Source organism: Chenopodium quinoa, unplaced genomic scaffold (genome assembly GCF_001683475.1).
Source record: "Chenopodium quinoa cultivar QQ74 unplaced genomic scaffold, ASM168347v1, whole genome shotgun sequence".
NCBI lineage: Eukaryota > Viridiplantae > Streptophyta > Magnoliopsida > Caryophyllales > Amaranthaceae > Chenopodium > Chenopodium quinoa.
The window spans coordinates 1,173,361-1,194,328 of NW_018743616.1; the positions used below are offsets into that span (position 1 = coordinate 1,173,361).

At 33.6% G+C, this 20,968-nt stretch overlaps 1 long non-coding RNA gene and 1 pseudogene across 1 annotated transcript; both read right to left on the minus strand.

Moving 5' to 3' along the window:
• Nucleotides 1-11,519: 11,519 nt before the first annotated feature.
• On the minus strand, nucleotides 11,520-13,958 carry LOC110683125 (annotated as a pseudogene).
• Nucleotides 13,959-19,588: 5,630 nt separating this feature from the next.
• Nucleotides 19,589-20,526, minus strand: LOC110682948. Its single transcript, XR_002503512.1, has 3 exons — nucleotides 20,364-20,526; nucleotides 19,954-20,088; nucleotides 19,589-19,881 (listed from the first exon to the last, which is right to left on the minus strand). It is a non-coding gene; the product is annotated as an uncharacterized LOC110682948 (long non-coding RNA).
• Nucleotides 20,527-20,968: the final 442 nt, after the last annotated feature.

Sequence of the window (20,968 nt, forward strand, 5' to 3'; positions counted from 1 at the left end):
TTCGATTAGGATTTGTGGGCTTGTGGGATTTTGTTATTGTTGTTGATGATTAGATCAAAGTCTCCTCTTTACCCACCCACCAAATAAATTTCAAATATAGTGTATATGCTACGGTAATAAGCAAGTATGATAGTATGGTTTTTTTTTTTTTTTTTTTTTTTTTTTTTTTTTTTTTTTTTTGTGGGTTGATTAAAGAGATTACTAAAGCATTGTTGGTGGTGCGTTACCTGGACAGAACAGTGGTTGGTTGAAATGGTGGGCTGCCATTGAAGAGTAAGGGAAGAGGACTAGAGGAGGGGGAAGAAGCGGAAAGAGGTTTTTAAATTTTTTTTTCTAAATAATTAGATCAATAACCGAAATTGACATGTGGCAAGCTACCTATTTTAACAGGTTACCATCCTTACAAAACCGGTCATGGCCTATTTTGAGAAGATTAATATCAAAGGTGGGATTATTTCGAGATTATTCAAAGATGGAATTGTTTTGAACAGTTCACTGAAAGGTGAGATTATTAGTTTCAATTTTTTCTTAACCATAACCAAAGTATAAGAAGGGAAAGATATCCATTTCTAGCGACCTAACTTTAAGCACTGGAAATGGAGTGTCAATATTCTTGGTTTACCTTCTTGTCCTTGCGTGCGTTTCTTTTGAGACTGAGCAAGATATCTTTGTCGCTTAAGCCCTCCCATTTCCCTCTCCATCTATATATGATAACAAGGCTTTAGTCATTCAATATAATTAAAGAGCACTCCCATTCTCCCTCACTCTTGCATTTTTTAGGGGTGGGTATCAGATAAGATTGGGTTTGTGTTTCAAACTTCTGACTTCTTTAAAAAAATCAGAACAAACCTTTAAGAATTTCAGAATATTCAACACAGAAAAAAGGATGATTCTGGTTTGAGCAAAAGTAATCCCAAAGTGTAAAGTTACTCACGAGCTAGGAAAACATACCTTCTGGATTTTGACGTTTGTTGAATAACCATATTAAAGAGCAGTATGACCATTAATTAGGAAAGTCATAAAACAAACACTCTTTGTCTGATCTTTTCTAATCGCTTCTACTCTCTTTAACACTAAATAGAATTAATAAACGGTTGATCCTAACTCTCTTTTTCTTATTTTTATTGAACCTATTAGCAAACTTTTGATTTAATCAAATTGCATTCTCAAATTGACTTTCATTTGATTCAAAAAGCTTTATTTGAGTATGAATTTTGACTTTATTACACTTCGTATTAAAGTCAATCGAATGACCTAAAAGTATGTACCGTCCAAAGTGCAACACTTGATTAAAAAAAAAAACAAATAAATAAATAGAGTATGTTGTTGGCATGGGGTGTAATATATTCTTAATGGGCGTTTGCTACTCTTGAGTGAGAGATGAGCTGAATCAAGGGTTCAGTGATGATAGGTGGATGAATAGCGATCGAGCAAGTATAAAGTTGCTAACAGTTATAAGTGGCTCCAGGGACCTGGAAATAAAAAAGCTTAACCTTGGACTAGCTGGGTTTGCTGAAATAAATTTAATATTCCAAAACACTCTATGATTTGCTAGTTAGCAATTCAGAAACTGTTGAGAACTCGGACTAAGCTGTTTAGTAAAGGTGTGTGTGACAGTTTTCTTTGTTTACTTTGTGGGGAGGAGCCTGAAACTGAAGAGCATTTGTTTTATTCCTATCCCTATAGCTTAAACTGTATTAAAGAGATCTGTCCATGGCTTGGGTTTCAGATAGTTCAGGTTGGAATAGAGGTGGCTTGAAAGAATGGAGAAGGGTTATGACTTCTAAAGTGCAGCAACAAGCTAGCCTTGCAGTGCTTGCTGCTGTTACTTACCACATTTGGAAGACTAGGAATCATGCACTCTGGCAGAGAGCTATTGTGCAGCCTAGTATAGTGGTGCGTGCGAGCTATCAAGTAGGAAATTTGTGGTAGATTACAACAATTAATCTCTCATAAATAATCGAGCTCAAAGTGACTGTAAATGGTTACATAGCCTTAAGTGTACAGTGTAGTGTTTTGTTTAGTTGTTGGTTTGGCCCATTTTGGGTTGTTGTAGTTTGTAGTTGGTGTTTGTTTGGCCGGTTGCGGCATTGTAGTGCTGGTGTGTTGTTTGAGGGCTTGCCCTCCCTCGTTTTTGGTAATAAAATCTCTTACTTAAAAAAAAATAAAAATAAAACTTATTTAAAAAAGCTCATCTTTGACAAAATTTTTAAAATGCACGAAAATCTCTTTTAGAAAATAGAATACAATCAAGTAGTATGTACAACATTATAGTAGAGGATTCTAATTTTAAGTTAATTGAAAAAATTAGACGTCATACAATAATCTTCGTATTACCACTAATAAACAGAGGAGCATATCCTTAATTTGAGATGGCTTATGCATATTCGAATACATACCTCATGAGTATAAATGAAAGCCAAATAAGCGACATTGCATCATGCTTCATAAAAAACTGCAAATATATATATATAAAAATACATTAGTAAACACGAGCATGAATTACAAGCATTTAGATAAACATCATAGATTAAACATGTTGAATGCATCATGTCCTCAATTCGCACAACCTTCCTTTGATTAAAGGGTGATTCAAATGTCATTTGATTCAATTAGCTTTGTTGAATGCAGTTGACTTTCATTTAATTCAAAAAGCTTTGTTCGAATGTGTTTGACTGCATTTCACTTTCCAAGTCTCTCTGATAAATTTTACGTGTTTGACTTTCATTATGTTGAGTATTCATAATTTGGTGTGTAAACCTTCTGAATGCCAGTGTATAACTCCCTTAACAAGTCAAATGTAAATAAATGGAGGTGGGTTGAATATTTCTGATCCACTTGCTAGTACTATTGAAGTTAACCCTTCCATCAAGTAATTAAAATGAAAGTCAAATGCATTCACCAAAGCTAATTAAAGTCAAACACATTAATTTGGTTTGAAGGTATGTCTTCCTTTTTTTTCTATTAATTTGGTTTGAATTTTTTTTGTTCTTAGATCTAGTTTGCAACATTTTTTTATTTAGATTTTTTTTCTGTTTTTTGTTTTTTACTTTTTCGGATTTTTTATTCTTTTTTTTTTTTCAAATTGTGGATGGTGGTGGAAGGTGGTGGTGTGTGGGTGGTTGTCAAGGAAGACGGGTACAAGGTAGATGTTTAGATTTTTTTTTCTATTTTTTAATACTCATTTTTTCGGATATATATATATATATATATATATATATTGCGGGTGGTGGTGGAGGGTGGTGGTCAAGGTAGACGGGTTCAACGGAGTATTAGACAGGGAGGATGGGTACGGTGTTAGGTGGGGTGGTGGTGGGTGGGTACGGTTGGTGGGTGGAGATGGGGTTAGTTGTGGTGGTCCGGTGGGTTAGGGTTTGGGTGGGGTAGTCTGGGTGGGTTGGAGGTGGCTAGGGCTGTTGGTGGGTTCAGGTAAGGTGGGTTCAGGTTAGGGGGGCTGGTGTGGGCTGGTGGTCGGGGTGGGGGGAGGCATTTTTTTTTTTTGTTTTTTTATTGATTTTTCCGACGGAAATTTCGGCGGAATAGTATCCGTCGGAAATTTCTGACGGACTATTCCGGTGCCGGAATTCCTCTTCCGATGAAACAATTCCAACGAAAATTCCGTCGGAAAAGGTCGTTTTTCCTACAAAAGATTTTCCGACAACCAGTTTCGACGGAAATTCCGTTGGAAACGGGTTTTCCGACGGAATTTTGGGTGTTTCCAACGGAATTTTTCCGTCGAAAATGGCCTGTTTTCTAGTAGTGCAATCTGCCGATTCAAACAAGTCATTGTGATGTCCATAACTTATTCGTTTTATTGTGTTTGAATGTCATTTGATGCAATAGTGAGTTTCATTCAACCATTCAAACGAAGTGGTGCAATTGTATTCCATACTAATAGGAAAACCAAAGACTACTAGACCAATTTAGCCACACTATTCAGACTTCCCTAATCTAGAGAGATTTTCCTTGATTTTTAGAGAGAGGAAGTAGTGTAATGTTCAATTCTCCATTGTAGCACTTGATTTCTTTTGAAGTTAATCTCAATCCAAGCTTTTGTTGAGTAATTCCTTTCCCCTTTTCTCTACTATTTTGTTTATTGCTTTCCTTTTGATTTATTGTCTTTGTTTGTGAGTAAATGAAACAATTGATGAAACTGAGAGTATTAAACTCATGATTTATATGTTTAAAGGAATCTCTTCAGACGTGGGCTTCGCGAATGATTCGCTGTTGTTTTTGTTAAACAAAATATTTTAACAAAGATTAATATTTTGTGAATTCATATTAATCTTTGTTAGAATATTTGTTTAAGGAGCTGGTACTATATATGCATGTTTGTTAGAATATTATTATGGTATAATTTTTTCTTTGTATGTTAGCTGGCTACCTTATATTATGTCATTAATATCAATAATAATAAGATTATTATTACTCGAGAATTATTTTGTACAGTAGTAAAAGACAGTTCACCTAAGCTAATTTAGTAATTTATCCATAACTAAATAAACAATTAGTGGTCATGGTTAATTACCTTCCTGGTATTCAAACACATTCAAACAAAGTTTTTTTGTTGAATGCGTTCAAATAAAGCTAATTTTATTTCGCTTGCTTAAGTAACTAGTGCTTGAACCACATGTGATGAATCAACAAAGATTTTTGAATAAGGATCTAATATGGTGCTATTAGTAAAAGACTGTCACTTTGTCAAGAAGTCAAATCACCCACTGATTCAAACAGTTTGCATATTGACATTAATCTACTCGTCCATCCTTTTTATGGATCTTTGAAGTTTACGACGTTGGGCTCTTCGGCCCCTTGATGGAAACCAGGTCAGTTTTGCTATTGTATGGATCACATGTTATAGAATCAAATGACCCGTCTTACAGTAACTTAATAAAAGTCTGCCTTATTAAGAAAATGTGTATTTTTTGCTTATATTCACTATTTTGTTTAAAAGTAATAATAGATAGTTTTAAGAGATATATTAGATGCATCACTTTTTTTTTCACTCTTATAGGTAACTTGTTACTTTTGAAATTACTCACTTCCCATAATTTTTTCAATTTCTTATATCATTCTCCCATTGGTCTCAACTACCCTTTTTAAACAACCCCTATACGCGTTTAATATATCTCACCAAAACATTGCATAGGAGTTCGTGAAAACAAAAATAATTTATTTAAAAAAGAGAAGGAAGTACTTAAATGTAATTTGTATTAATTTGGCATAATAAATAAAAATTGCGACACTTAAAAAACCGAAAACAATTGATAAAAAAAAGAGTATTGTTCCTGAAAGAAGGTTACGTTTGTTCTCATCTTTATAGTTATGTTTCAATTATTTTTTAAATTAAAATAATTATTTTACTTTATATATTTCCCTTGTACATGCCTATTTTCCATGTAACTATTCTCATATGTCAAAATATTTACACACTCTCGTTTTTTATATGGTAAAATGACCATGTGGTGCCATCAAATATGGTAAAGTAGATCATTTTTTTATGAAATATTCCTCTGTTTTTTATGATAGTGTTCTATTAGAAAATTTTGCACTATTCATCTGACTTATTTTGACTAGTGATTTATATATAAGAAAAAATATAGGTTTGTGGATGATTGTTGAAATTGAATTGAAATATACTCATATTCTGGTATTGTTGCACATTTAATTCAAAAATTATGAAAGTCAAATGACAATGTATAATTAAAAAGATTAATTTGGCATCGTTGCACATGCATTGATGTTTTAACATCGTATTTAGGTTCGCCTCGTAGTAAAAATCAAATAACCTGATCGCAATCGGAAAAAACAAAGCACTTTTGTGTTTTTATTAGTATCGCACAACGGCAGAATTGCCGTGGCACAACATAGAGTACCGTTGCACGATACCTTGTACCGTGGCACGACACTTATTGCCCCAGAGTCAAGTTCGATTTCATCACGAACTCGCGGAGCCGCCCATTGGCATACACCCTCAAGGGTGGCTGCCTTGCTAACACGTCCAAACTCTTAACCATGGTACCCTTTTGACACCCAAACAAGCTTGACCATAATGGAACATAGAACTTGACTTTAGGTTGCAAATTTAATTGCATCATTGTGAATATATGTTACTTGACATTATTGATGTGTTTTTCTATCCAATGTATGTCTATTCCTCTTTTTATTAACGTATGACCGAGGGATTTTATTCCACATAATGATTAGTATGGACCTTAAAATAGAATGAAAACTGGAAAAAAACACAAAACTGACCCTGGAATTTAGTACCGTGCCACGGCAGTTTGTACCACACCATGATACAAATTGTCGTGCTGCTACGACACACCAGGCGAAAAATGGTCTTTAGCACTGGTTCAAACCTCCCATTGTGCACCAGTTTTGAAACGGTCCAGATTTGAGGGATGCCAAATCTCTGAAGATTTCGCACCGGTTCAAAACCGGTGGCAATTCAAAGAATTAGCACCGGTTAACCGGTGTGAAATACACTCTTTGGCAGCGGTTAACCGGTGCTAAAAGGTCATGGCGCGCTTTTGATTTTTTTTTTTTTAATACAATTGGCACCGGTTTGAAGCCTGAACCGGTGCCTTTAACTGTGTTTTTGTTTCGGCAATAAATAATAATATTAATACTAATAATAATAATAATAATAATAATAATAATAATAATAATAATAATAATAATAATAATAAACAACATGTACATCCTGCATTAATAATTCTACCATTATTATAATATATTATAATAACAATAATAATTATAATTATTAATATTATTATAATATAAAAATAATAATAATAATTATAATTTATAAATTGAAATAATAAAAATTATACATAGATATTAATTAATAATCCCAAATGCAATACAATGAAGGGTCATACATATTTACAATTCCACAAAAAAAAAAAAAAAAAAAAAAAAAAAAAAAAAAAATGTGTCATATTTACAAACAATACTAATCAACAATGTAGTTAAAAAGTTAACAAAATATAAATTCCAATAGAAATGACATTTACAAATTAAAGGTGATGAAAGACGCTAACATGTCTCGAACTTCATTAAGTTCCTTTCTTGTCAACGGACCTCCCTTTTGTACCTTGCAAAACTTGGAACAAACAAAAATTATGTTATAATTAATTACTAGGTTATGCATGTAAAAATACATTTACAATTTCACTTAGGCAAAAATTTATTACTTAGGTAAATAATATGACTACTACTTCGCCTATTTTTTTACATTTCTTATCAAATGAACTCATTCTTTCTCATAACATGTCAACATTACTTAGTTATAGGCAGCTAAGGCTTGAAATCACATGAAAAGGGCAATTTAAGGGTTTTAAGACGCATTTTCATCCAAAATGGCCCAAATAAGGCCTATTTGACTACTAGGATGCCTATTTCTTACATTTCCTATCAAATGAACTCATTATTTCTCATAACATGTCATTATTACTTAGTTATAGGCGACTAAGGCTTGAAATCACATGAAAAGAGCAATTTAAGGGTTTTAGGACGCATTTTCATCCAAAATGGCCCAAATAAGACCTATTTGACTACTAGGATGCTTATTTCCTACATTTCTTATCAAATGAACTCATTCTTTCTCATAACATGTCAATATTACTTAGTTATAGGCAGCTAAGGTTTGAGATCACATGAAAAGAGCATATGATGATGCAAGCATTTATATATTGTTGTATTTATTTGTCATTAAACAATACACAAGTTGTAATAGCATGAAAAAACTTTCATTAAATGAATAAAGAAAAAAATTTATATTTCATACCACTATAGCAAGTACAATAGATGTATTCTTTCTAACTTCCCAATTGAGCTAAATATGTAGTCTTCAAGCTAAACTTGTGCTTCAATTCACACATGAATCTATAAAAAAAAACAAAAATAAAAAACAAAAGTTACTAAGTATGAACTATCATTTGTCAATTGGAAACTATGAACTATCAAAAGTATCAATCTATCATGTCTATCAATTAATTAATAATCAACAACTCCACAAGTATTCAAATCCAACTGTTCAACTAAATAGCTAATTGTTGCAATACTCTAATTCAATCAAATAATCAATTATTCAACAAGACAATGATTATATATCATTTTAATTCAAATTCCCAATCAAATTAGCAATTATCATTTAGCAATAACTCAATACGACAATGCATCTTCCAATTATCATTTTCCATGGCCAATTACGATTCTTCTCCAATCTTTAATTTTCTCTTTTCTACTTTCTTCTCTGCGATTCCTCTCCATTCATTCTTTAGTTCTCTCCTTTCTCCCTTCTCCTCCCTAGTCCAAATTTTTCTCCCATATTTTGTTTGGGTGTTGTTGATGGTTAAGCTCTTGTAACTCCGTTTATCCAAGATTTTTGGTTTGTCATGTTATTAGGTGCTGAGGAGGCTAACAATTGATAATGCTATCAGGGTGAGGCTATGTAAATGGATGTGAAAGGAGGTACAGAGTGATGTGAGTTGTAGAAATCGTACAATCCTGATTTTTTTTTTTAAAAAAATTTCCAGGTTATTCTTATGTGGGCAAGAAAGCTGTAAATTGAAAGTCGTTTGGGTGTCGGTGAAGAGGAAGGACCACCCATAGCTTTAGGAAGATGGTTATTATTTAAGAATGATGTGGAGAGATTATAAGACTAAACCGGTTTGTGATGATGATGTGGGAAAATAACATGTTGTTGCTTCTGGGTTTCTTAATACTACAGGGTATCAAAGTTAAGTGGTCGTGTATTTTTCTCTTATTTTGGATTAATTCATGTGAGGCTGTGACAGGTGTGGGAACTGAAGGGTGGTGGTTTCGGAGGTGTGGGAACTGAAGGGTGGTGGTTTTAGGTGGGCAAGCCGTGGGTGGTGAGGGTGGGGTCAGTTTGGTTCATGAGAGGAGGTGATGGTGGTTTCCACGCAGGAGGGCTGGTGAGGTGGTGGTGGTTGTCCTTTTTAAATTATCGAAGTCTAACAATGGCGTTCACCGGAACCAATCAACAACACCCAACCATCGAACTTGGAGGGCAAAATCACAAATTCAACCAAGAACCCTAGATTACAAGAACTGTATTGGATATACGAAAACCACATTCCTTTTACTCACATGATACACGAAAATACAAGAACCCTAAAATTACTAAACTGAAAATCAAATCAACGACAAACACTAGATTGCGAAATTAGAATTCGATAATTTAAAAAGGACAAGAAAAAAATCTTACCTCGAAGCTGCTTCAATGGAGGTGAGAAAGCTCAAAATCCACTTCAATGGAGAATTAAGAGCAAGCACTTCAATGGAGGAGTGAGAAGGAGGTGCTGCGAGAGAAAGCTCAGAAAACGCTTCAATGGAGAATGAAGAAACTTCAGAGGTGGTGGGAAAACAGAAGGGCGAAAGTTTGGGAGGGAAAACAGAAATAATGAAAGCAGGGAAAAGAAAGAAGAAGAAGGGATGATGGAGCCCGATTTTTTTTTTTAATTCGCACCGGTTTGAACCGGTGCTAATAACAGTATTTCGCACCGGTTTGGTTTGAACCGGTGCTAAAAACATAATTTGGCACCGGTTTGATTGGAACCAGTGTGAAAAGTCTTTTTCCTAATCCCGCCCATTTCTTTTAGCACCGGTTTTCAAAAACCGGTGCGAAAACTGTGATGCCTATTTCATTTTTTTAACTAGTGACAATTGTAGATTAATTTGGAAAATTACATAATTTAATGTTGATGGAGATAAGATCATATATGTTTTTGTTGATTAAGTCTTTATAACCGAAAAATAAATGGGTTCGTCACATGATTAAGTCAGCATAAACATTAGACACATCACTAAGTGAGTATAATTTGAACAGTAGATATTACACATTGATATTCAGACAAAGATTCTCTTTTTATATTCCTTTGTAGTAAATACGATCTTGTGCATCAAGGCCTATTTCCCTCCATCTATAACTCAACAAGCTCCAACATCCATCATAGAAGATAATGATATAGTCAAGCAACTCAAGAAGACTTAGAAAATCGAAATGGAGGGAAACACTAAAATGACCTATAGGTCAATTTAGTGTTTCCCTCCATTTCGATTACCTTTGTTTGAATTCATTTATTTAACTCAGCTTTAGAGCTGCTAGTTATTGATGTACACATTCTTTTGATTGTTTGGGTTTAATGACACGAAATGAATGATTTTGGGTTAAAGGACACAAAATGAATGATTTTGGTTTAAAACATTTTAGGTAAGGTTAGGATTATGGTCAAGGTCTAAGGGAATTTCGCGAGACTCTTCAACTCTTTATCAAACTCGTCAATCAAAGACGTGAAAGGTATTCATCACTGGGTTTAGTTTTTACGGAGACACAATCAAGTGTCTACAGAAGCCCCCACTTTGACTGAGTTTGGAGAAACGTAAGTTTCGAAAACAAAAGTCAAAGTAAGTCGATAGAGATGGAGAATGATCTAGAACGTTCTGCAATCCTAAATCATCCTTTTAAACGCCGATACCTACAAAAAGCGTCAGTTCTACAAATAAAGGAGTCAAAAGGGGAAAGAAACGCGCAAGATATTAAAAAAAGACGGAATAATTTTGATAGCTCCACTTTTGGAATCAAATGAAAGTAATGCATTCAACAAAGCTAATTGAATCAAATGAAAGTCAAATGCATTCTACAACACATTATTTTCGTTTTTTCCTAAAGTTTCAATTTTCTTATTGACTTTTAATCTTTTAAAATATGCTATGAAATTTGATTAGAATGTTTGAGTGAACGAGATTATTCGGAATTTATATGAAAGTTTGTTATTATTAGTATTAGTAGTTAGCAAACCATATAAACACACACAACTACAAAATCCTTATATTAAAAAAACAGGGTGCCTATGTAGTCCCAATATTTGAATCAGTCATATATTTTGTGATTATGGAGATTTAAGCTCTTTAACACTTTTATATATATATATATATATATATATATATATATATATATATATATATATATATATATATATATATATATATATATATATATATATATATATATATATATATGTATGTATGTATGTATGTATGTATGTATATGTGTATATATATATTTATGTGTATATATATATATATATATATATATATATATATATATATATATATATATATATATATATATATATATATATATATATATATATAATTCACAATCAAATAATGAAAGTCAAATTGCAATTGATGAGAAGCTAATTGAATAGAATTACATAAATCATCATGCATGTGATGGATCGTTGTTCAATGCATTTGATCCGAATTACATTGAGCTTTATTGCATTTAAAAAATATACGAGTTATCATCATCATCAACCTCCCACCCCCCTCAATACAAAGTGAAGTAGGAGTTTAGCCCCTCGGCCTTGCTTGCTAACGACGTTAAAAATTGTGCGATAAAATTAAAAACTACCAAATTTTTAGGGGACAAAATGGGGAGAAATCACCGTGAACTCCTCCCTTCGTTGCCTGCTTTCGTTGATCATCTTTAGAAGATCTTGAAAAGCAAGCCACCGTGGGTAGCAAAGAAAGAGGCAAACACTAGTGACTCAACAACTATCAGCTTGATCAGGATGTTGAGTGATGGTCCAGATGTATCCTTAAGAGGGTCACCAATGGTGTCACCAATCACAGCTGCCTTGTGTGCGTCCGATCCCTTAGGGCCGAGCGACATTGCATGCTCAGAAGCACCAGCCTGCAACAAGTTATTGTAACAGAATTAATACAATGACCTTATTTCATAGAGTTGTTTCCGTTAACACAAGACACAAACTATTGTAAAAGAATTTACTAGTTTTTTCAGCATAGAGCTAAGGCAACACAAAGTGAAAGGTAGAATCATGGGGCGTCAATTGCTTACCTCAATTTATTTCTTGGCATTATCCCAAGCACCACCAGTGTTGGATACGGAGATAGCAATCTGTAGTGCAAATAAAGGATTTTCATCAATAAAAACAAAATACTATACACAAGGAAAAATCTCAATACAGATGTATGTTGATTCTAACACGGGGATATGATTTAGGTACAGAAGAAAATCCCAATTCTCATCTTAATAACTAATCAACTAGGCAAAACTATAGAAAAAGGTAGACAGGATTTTAAAATCCAGCACTTTGCATTTTAGATTCCCTATAAAACATGCGGTAATAGGAAGGTTTTCGTCTCTCCTATCTTTAAACCACCACCCCCACCCAACCCCCCACCCCGGCACCAAAAAAAAGAAAACAGAAAAACAATTACACATAATTCAATATAACTCAATTTTAATAAACAGCACAGTCGAAGAAAAGGACATATTCTTACCTGTACACCAGACAAGAGAGAACCAGAAAGAGTTTCAACACCGAAGAGGTTTCCAACTATCAATGGTGTCAGCATGACTAGAGCCGCAGGGGGGATCATCTCCTTGATGGAAGCATCTGTGGAGATCTTGACACAGTTAGCATAGTCAGGCTTGGTAGTACCTTCCATCAAGCCTGGGATCTACGGACCTCTTCAACCATCATCAAAGCTGCACTTCCCACACTCTTCATGGTCATGGTAGAGAACCAGTACGGAAGCATGGCTCCCATAAGAAGGCCAATGAAGACTTTTTGGGGTCAAGACATCAACAGTTCAGATAGCAGCACGGCTCACAAAGGCACCAAAAAGGGCTAGAGAAACAAGAGCTGCAGAACCAATGGCAAAACCCTAAAAAGTAGGACAGCAAATTGGTAACAATAGATTATTTTTTAAAATGGTTACATAGGCAGGTGTTAACCAATAAAAAATCTCAAAGCTAATCAGAGATGGGTAGCCCCTGTGACCCTGAGTAAACCAGCTTGTTAGCATAGCCACCAGACATAATATGAACGCTAAGCCTTGGCCAACCCCAAATTTGATAAGCCACAAATTGGTTATCCAGAAGATTTATACAACAAGATATAAGAATTGTAGAACCTTTCGAATAGCAGCTGTTGTGTTTCCAGCAGCATCAAGAGCATCGGTTCTCTCACGGATTATGTGGCTCATACCAGCCATCTCAGCAATACCTGGCCTCCAGCATTGTCACTGATGGGGCCATATGCATCGATAGCTAATCTAGTGGCAATGGTGCTCAGTATACCAAGGGCAGCCACAGCAATATAATACCATACATAGCTGCAAAGCTAAAACTAACAAATACACTGACAGCAATGAATATGGGGATAATGACTGATTTGTAACCCAAAGCCAGGCCAAAAATAACATTTGTGGCTGCTCTAGTTCTGTATGAATCAGTAACATCTTGCACAGGGCTACAATTGTAGATGACAGTCAGAGTTTAGCCAAAAACAAAAAGTAAGTAGATCAAGAGATGGTAATTATCATGAGAGATACATGTATGCATTGCTAGTATAGTATTCAGTTACAAATCTGATGATGAAACCAGCCCACAAACCAACAGCAACACATAAGAACAATTGCCTACACATTGAAAGAGAAGCAATTAGCCCAAAGAAATATGATAACCACACTATGAATACTTGCATGATGTGGAAAATCAAATCAAGTAAACATACTACTACACATAAAAAATACAGTAAAGTTTTGATATTTAAAGAAGCTTATAATACAAGAAAGAGGCTAAGGGTAGGAGAAGTTGCTTACCAGTTCTTCACCTCCCTCAAAGTTCCACAATCAAAAATGGTAAATGAAGAAGGAAGGGCAACCCATGAAATAACTGCAACTGCAACAATCATTAGAGCAGTGGAGATGACTAGTTGCTTCTTGAGTGCAGGCTCAATCTCCTTAACAGCCTTGATCTCGAAGAAATCAGTTGCAAATAAGGTTGTGATCAAACAGACAATAATACCAACAGAGCTGATCAATAGTGGGTACAATATTGCAGTAAATTCATGGTTGATCCCAAATGAGGATATTGTACAACATGTCAACATGCGATATAATTTTCTTGAATTTTCCTTGACTGATTTTCGCATAAGAGATTCTAAGGAATGCATTTGACTTTCATTTGATTCAATTAGCTTTGTTAAATGTATTTGACTTTCTTTTGATTCAAAAGGCCTCTACTTAATTTTATTCAATTAGCATTGTTGAATGCATTTGACTTTCATTTTATTCAAAAAACTTTGTTAAATGAAAATCAAACTGATGTCACTATTTTCTCGTTGGTGGCGCATTGCAGCCCATGCCCGCCACACTGCCAAGGCAGCCCAACAGCGGTGTTGAATGCAGGGTGTAAAAGAAATTGCTGACAACTCTCGCACCATTTTTTCGAGTAATCATTTGTAAGTACATTGGTCTTTGATAATCAATTGAAAGTCAAATGCAATTAATGTCATCCGGATTGCATTTCCTCTTGTAGTGGTCATGTGGGAGAGTTGATAAAATGAGAAAATAAGCAATTAATTTAATTCTAAATTAATTTAATTACATAAATCAATTAGCAAACAACAAGTGGCAAATGGAGAGAGAGGGTATGATACTACACGGTGATTGTTTAATGCAAGAAGGCTGGAATGGCGATTAAAAGCAGTGATAATCAGTGTTAAATTTTATTATTACACATTTAGGATTAGCAACCTAATTAGATAGGATCTCGGTTTTATTCGATAAAATCGTTTTATTGCTATTTTATGACTACGAACCCAGATTCCGACTATTATGTTAAAAAAAAAAAAAAAAAACAAAAAAAAAAAAAAAAAAAAAAAAGACAAATACATTCAAAACGATGAGAAAGAAAAGAGATAATATAATTTGGATCAAATGCATTGAACAATCAAATATAAGAAGGACTATGTAATAAAAATGTGTTTGATTTTCATTTAATTTAATTAGTTTTGTTGAATGCTTTTGACTTTTATTCAATTCAAAAAGCTTTGTTTGAATGAGTTTGACTTTCTTTTGATTCAATTAGTTTTGTTGAATGCATTTGACTTTCATTCAATTCAATTAGCTTTGTTGAAAGCTTTTGACTTTTATTTGATTCAAAAAGTTTTGTTTTAATGTGTTAAACTTTCATTTAATTTAATTTAATCTTGTTTGAGTACCCACAATGTAAAATGTTAAAGAGTGATATTAAATATTTTCGGTTCAATTAGCGGCCTGAACCTGATATTTGAATATAGCCAGTGCTGTATTTTAATCTTATGTGATTAGTGGGTCGTTCCATGGCGAAAGATTGAGAAGATGAATGGAATTCCTTGGATCAAATGAGGGTATAATACTATAATGCGTAATTTTCCTACAAATTGACATTTAATTTATCAAAACTTTGATTGTTCAATGTAAGAAGGTAGGAATGGCGCGTGGCTACTGGAGTCGTCATCATGTGGAGAAAACTGTATCATTGTATTTTTTAAGTGTGACTCATTTGACTTTAATTATCACAACTGTGCCTCCACCTTAGCAAATTGAAGCTGCCATTCATGTAACCGGCCTTGTGTCGTTTGAGTTTGAATTTCCGGCTTACGTGCCGAGTATCTTTGTAAAAAGATCTTCACTTTTCACCGGTTGTGTAACCGGTTTAACAATTTTATTTGATTTGCCGACCATGGGGTCGGTTTATAATTTATGAAATTGCCGACTTTGTCGAATTGCTTCAATTTTTCAATTTCTTGCATTTTCTATATATGCCTGAATTTTTACCAAGTCCTAAATTTTTATCAAGTCCTTAATTGCATACGGTAACTTATGAACCAACTGGTCTTCTTGCCCCTGGACAGCTGTCTGGTTGGTTCAAAGTGAGATTGATTGACTTAAGAATTTTTTATACTTTAAGGCATATGACGAATTCCCAAGTCAATTAATCACTCCGTGATTGCCCTAAACCAAGTGGACAATCGTCCATTGAGCAAACGGTATGTGCTGGAATATCTAGGCAGCTGATGGCATTTCCTAGTCAATCGTATAGGACATCATTTTTTGCCGTCTGGATTATCTATCCAAACACAGTTAAGTACTTTAAGTAAGGACAGACGACTATTAGACGTCTGTGCTACTGGCCTTACTTTAAATGAGTCAACTTCTCATCGGGAAGGTCAGACAGTCCTAGGGCCGCCTGAGGTTATCAGCTTGCTTAACCAACTTTTGGAACCGTCTGTGTTGCCCCATGGCAATTGCATAAGGTTTACAACATTTTGTTAGCTAGCAGTTGTGTAACTTATGAAATTTTAATCTGCTGTGTTTAATTTTCATTTGATTCAATTAGCTTTGTAGAATGCATTTGACTTTCATTTGATTCAAAAAGATTTTTTGAATGCATTTGACATTCTATTGATTCAATTAGCTTTGTTAAATGCATTTGACTTTTATTAAATTCAAAAAGCTTTGTTTGAATATGTTTGACTTTCATTTGATTCCATTAGCTTTGTTGAATGCATTTGACTTTCATTTGATTCAAAAAGCTTTGTTTGAATGTGTTTGACTTTCATTTGATTCCATTAGCTTTGTTGAATGCATTTGACTTTCATTTTATTCAATTAGCTTTGTTGAATGCATTTGACTTTTATTTTATTCAAAAGCTTTGTTTGAATTTGTTTGACTTTTATTTTATTCAATTGGCTTTGTTGAATGCATTAGACTTTCATTTGATTCAAAAAGCTTTAGTTCAATGTGTTTGACTTTCATTTGATTCAATAAGCTTTGTTGAATGCATTTGACTTTCATTTGAATAAAAAAACTTTATTTGAATGTGTTTGACTTTGATTTGATTTAATTAGCTTTGTTGAATACGTTTGAGTTTCATTTATTCAATTAGCTTTGTTTAAATGTGTTTGACTTTCATTTGATTCAATTAGCTTTGTTGAATGTGTTTGATTTTCATTTGATTCAAAAAGCTTTGTTCAAATCCGAACTGTTAATATCGTTTTCATACCCTTTGTTTGATAAAATCAGACTACTAGTGCATTTGACTTTCATTATGTCTGAATGATAAGCTAATGCCAATTTGATCAATAATTTTACAAACCTGTAAAACAAAAGCTCACAAATTTTAGCAGTTGTGTTTGACTTTCATTTTATTTAATTAGCTTTCATTTGATTATTTATCCATGGTCATATGTAGAAGGATAATATCCTTCACTTACTTTTAATATCAATAGATAATATCTAAAAATTGCACTTAGATAAGTAACGCATCACATGCTATGATTTAAGCTAACACAGTCAAAATCATTGTTTGAATGAGTTGTATATAAGGACTATTATACTTGTTTCTAGCGTCAAAAGCAATCATTAGTGATGACTGTCATTTTTGTAAATACTCTATCTTACATTAAGATAAAGTATTTATAAAAATGACAAACATCACTAATGATTGCTTTTGACGTCTGGAAACAAGTCTAAGCAGGGTCAAAACTACATTCAATAACTTAAATATTTGTTTTTTTTGGGTGACTGGGATAAATTACCTCACCTTTCTAAGCTGCTTCCTGTGCAACTTGGCACAAAAGCATCCACCATAAGGGCAGCATATATAACACGATTCACTATAGCGTGACATGCCCAATGAAAATTAGAATATGTATTTTATCGTAGTGTATGACAATGAATATGAATATAGATATAACAATTAGAATTTTAAGAGAAGACGAAATACCAGCCATATTTCATTAAAAGGTCAACGAGGCTAATTGAATGCTTTTGACTTTCATTTGATTCAAAAAGTTTTGTTTGAATGGGTTTGACTTTCATGTGATTCAATTAGCTTTGTTTGAATTCAGTTGACTTTCAGTCTATTCAATTAGCTTTATTGAATGCTTTTGACTTTCATTTAATTCAAAAAGCTTTATTTGAATGTGTTTGACTTTTATTTGATTCCATTAGCTTTGTTGAATGCTTTTGACTTTCATTTGATTCAAAAATATTTGTTTGAATGTGTTTGATTTTCAATTGATTTAATTGACGATGTTTGCTACCCAATCTTGGTAATTACATACACGAATGAAATCTACGTCCAATTGTTTTTGTGTTTCTTCTTTTATTTTTAAAGCGTATCAAAAATCTAGTCAAACACATTCAAACAAAGCATTTGACCGCGTTTGAATTATCGATTCCTTTAGAGGAATATAATTCGGATCAAATGAAAATCTAACATATTAAAACAAAGCTAATTGAATCAAATGAAAGTCAAATGCATTCAACAAAGCTGAATGAATCAAATCAAAGTCAAACACAGTCAAACAAAGCTTTTTAAATCTAATGATGAGAGACGCCAATAATTTATCTCTACCTCCATTATCCAAGCACCAAGATGGGAGTTACCCTTTGAGCTCATGTGTAATTAAATTACTCACTCAAACAAATCTACTTATGTTATTTGACTTTACATATACTCCTAAACAAGCCTAATTAGTAACCCCTAATCAAATTAGAACCAAATGATTAGCAAGGCATTTGGACTCATATAATAAGTAGGTTATGAGATTGTTAAGAATCAAAGATGTGTATAGGCTAAGGCTAAGGATATTAATTCTCAATGAAAGGAATGGTGTCCTTCGAACAAGTGTATTATTCCGATACAAGGTCAAATGCATTTAACAAGCTTTTGCATCAATAGACTGGTTTCTAAGTTATATGGAGCGAACAAGAGAAGTATATAAGTAATACTATTATTGGATATATGAAGAACTTGATGCACGAGATATGGAGCAAACGTTCTGAATCATTCTTACCTAACTCTCGAAAGGTTGTTGCACATCCTAAAAAATCCAAATCAAAAATTAATACATAAGTGTCAATGTAGTAATCTAAAATATTACCTGTATACTCCTCTTGTTCGCTCCATATCTTGTGCATCAAGCTCTATATAGACTCACGGATCTTACTTGCAATGTAGATTTTTTCTCTGGAGACGGGAGTCTGATCTGGAGCTTGAGCTCAAAAATGCTCAGATGAGCAAAAATAAGGTGAAATAAACAAGGCCTAATTTCAAACCCTTATTTATGATCTGATTAATTAATGTAGTCAAGTAAACGGCTAAACATAAAGAGAAATAGAGAAAGATTGAGAAAATAGAAGAAGTTTATTTCATTAATAGATCTCATATTTATATTATAGAAACTACAAGCCTTTAACAAACTATAGAAAATCAGTTACAAAAGGAATCTAATTCGCTTACAATATTAACGATATTTTTTATGTGTGGTTGGGGTCACTTATTGGGGATACTCAGTCAGTATTATTTGAGTAGAGATCAAAGCAATATGAGAATTTATGTTTTTGAACTTTATACACACTGTTTTGAATGTGTCCAAGCTGATATTGGACAATGTTGGAATTCTGAATCAAGACATCTTACAACCTTTGATAGACATTGAATCAAATAGAAGCATATGCACAAAATAATAAAAATGTTTTCAAAAGCAATAAATCCTATCTTACGGCTCTTCTATTCTTAAGGGCATTGTATACCTGAAAAGATCTCGCGCTCAGCAATCAGTGAATGACACATTTGAAAATCCATATGTGGATCTAAGTATACTACTCCGCGGCCACGAATTGAATCGAGTAACTAATAGTAGAGTACATAAATGAAATGATAAAACATTTAAGTTAAGGATAATAATTTGGTCATCTAGACTAAGGCCAATATACTTTCATTTGATGTGTTTTTGGTCACATCAATTAAATAGACATGGAATAATAATTTTAACCTGAATTAAATCAAAAAAACAAACAAAAAAGTGTTCCAGTAATCTCAAACATCATAGTGAATGGTTAGTTTCGTAGAACGAGGGATGGATCGCTCCACCAACTACCACTCTGCGGGAGCCGGAGGGATCGCCTCCTCAATGGGGCCATGAAACCCTTGGTAGCAAATGGACATGCGTGGGGGCTCAAACACCTCAGACTCTCCTCCTGCAAGATGATCCAATAATTAACACTGTTGGGGCTATAGAAAAGACAAATGAATGATAGCGATCTACAAACCTCGGACGAGCCAATCTAGGGAGCACCGCCTCCTCAAAAAATCAGTCGGTGTAGACGTGCTCCCGAAAGTTCACAGACAGGACGTCGTCTCTAGCATACGCCTTGAGCGCCTACTAACTCATATTATAAATTTCCCTAACGAATTGGAAAATAAATCTTGTTAGTTACGCCATCAAAGTGACCACTTAAGTCTTTGCCCATGTTGGGAATACTTTCATATATATTGATGGAGTTGTAGAAAAGTCGTGCGTGAATCACTTGTATATTATACATTTTACCACGAGTAAATGTCACTTCCATTTTATCATGGTCGATCATAAACGAAATCAAAGCGGTCATCACCACCATTTATGATCATTTGACCGTAAATCTAAATAGAAGACAATGAATGAAATAAAAGACAAACGAACCTGTGAGATAGATTGAATTTTCCCAATTGATAAGGAGTAAAAAGATCATCCTTCTTCACGCAACATTTGATGCCCATATTCATACCCATGCTATTTGTCACAACCATCTTTTTTTTTCTCTCTTTCTTCTAACTTTATGTTCTCGAACAAATATTGTTAATATTTTCTCACAATCAAGGTTCGTTATATAATATTTATAAATAGAAATTAGGTGATGTGAACACATTTATTTGATGGTGTGAACAAAAATGGTGTAGCCTACCAACAATAATCACATGAAGAATGTGCATAAGTCGTCAACGTCATAGAACACTTGTGTGGATGAGTGGATCTAGGTTAAAGTTCCGCGTCTTGTAAAAGGCAATTATGCATGTATTAGTGGACTTCACACTTTTTTATGCGTTTCATGTTTGACTACTTTTATTTCTTGCCAATTTATGTGGATTTCATCATGTCAATAAATAACTCCCTAGAATTCCTTACTGTATTTTAATTATTATTATTTTTTTTTATATATTATTTCTCACGATTTAAAATAATACTTTTTCTATTCTTTTTTATTTGACCCGTTTTGACTTAATCACTATTCATTACCACTCTTTTCA